We start from the raw sequence: 1,403 nt of genomic DNA on the forward strand, positions 1-1,403 counted from the left end.
AACTCCCTCCTAACACCCTTTAATTCCAGTTCGTCAGATCCTAACTGTGCACAAAGTGACTGTGTATCTGTACAGGTGAAGGATTCAGTGCCTCATCCAAAAGATGGCAGTTTCGACAGAGCAGCGCTCTATCTTATGGGCTCAACCACTTTACAGCCACTTTGGGGCGGCGCGGTGGCGCAGTGGTTAGCACTGCTGCCTCACAGTGCCAGGGACTCAGGTGACACTCTGTGTGGAGTTTGCAGGTTCTCCCCGTGTCTGTGTGGGTTTCCTCCGGGTGCTCCGGTTTCCTTCCACACTCCAAAGATGTGCAGGTTAGGTGGATTGGCCACACTAAATTGACCCTTAGGGTCAGAAGGAATAACAGGGTAAATACATGGGGTTACGGGGATGGGGTCTGGGTGGAATTGTTGTCAGTGCAGGCTTGATGGGCCAAGTGGCCTCCTTCTGCATTGTAGGGATTCTATGACTTGTCTGATAGGCAGACTATAATATAAAGGCAAACTACAGGGTGACACAGTGGTTAGCATTGCTGCCTCACAGCACCAGGGGGCAGGTTCGATTCCCTCCTTGAGTCACTGTCTGTGTGGAGTTTGCATGTTCTCCCCGTGTCTGCGTGGGTTTCCTTCGGGTGCTCCGGTTTCCTTCCACAGTCCAAAAGACGTGCTGGTTAGGTGCAATGGCCATGCTAAATTCTCCCTCAGTGTACCCGAACAGGCGCCAGAGAGAGCTGACTTGTAAGCCTACTTGTGACACTAATAAATGAACTTTAAATACTGTGGATGCTGGAATCTGAAAGAAAAACAATGCGGGAAAATCTCAGTAGGTCTGACAGCATCTCTGGAGACAGAATAGAGCCAACGTTTTGAGCCAGAATGATCCTTCATCAGAAAACCATCCTCCTATGTAAAAGCTATGACGACAAAGGAAGGACTGAGAAGCCTCAGAGTTTGATTTCAACATCTCGGCCTTTTGGCTAAGATCAAGTGTAGTATGGATTGGATGCTGCACTTAGTTGAGGTCATTGGGTTACATTGAAGCTTCATATTTTTCATATGAAGCAATTTTTAAAAGCGGTATCTCGGCCTTTTGGCTAAGATGCAAATGAGCTCAAGTCTTGGAGGAGGTATTGCTTTCCCTCCTCCAATCAGCTTGGCTCGTGTAGATCAGGCCCAGGACAGGGTGATTTGGTCGCTTGCCCTGTCTTGCCAGCCTGGATCGGAAATGTCTCAACTTGTTGAGACTCTGAATTGGACTTGATTTGATTGAATTGGAAAAGTATAAAATAAAAAAAAAGGACCAGTTCACAGCAGGTGTTAAAAAGCTGTGAAATCCAGCATCACGCGAGCATTACTTGCTTTTTGTACCAAGTCTGAAAAGATGTGTATGTTGTGGGTCTTTTT

The 1,403-nt window shown here is 47.3% G+C and overlaps 1 pseudogene; it reads left to right on the forward strand.

The window, feature by feature from the left end:
• The first annotated feature begins 956 nt into the window (after positions 1 to 956).
• Positions 957 to 1,160, forward strand: LOC144496188 (U2 spliceosomal RNA; annotated as a pseudogene).
• Positions 1,161 to 1,403: the final 243 nt, after the last annotated feature.

This window comes from Mustelus asterias, chromosome 7 (assembly GCF_964213995.1).
Source record: "Mustelus asterias chromosome 7, sMusAst1.hap1.1, whole genome shotgun sequence".
NCBI lineage: Eukaryota > Metazoa > Chordata > Chondrichthyes > Carcharhiniformes > Triakidae > Mustelus > Mustelus asterias.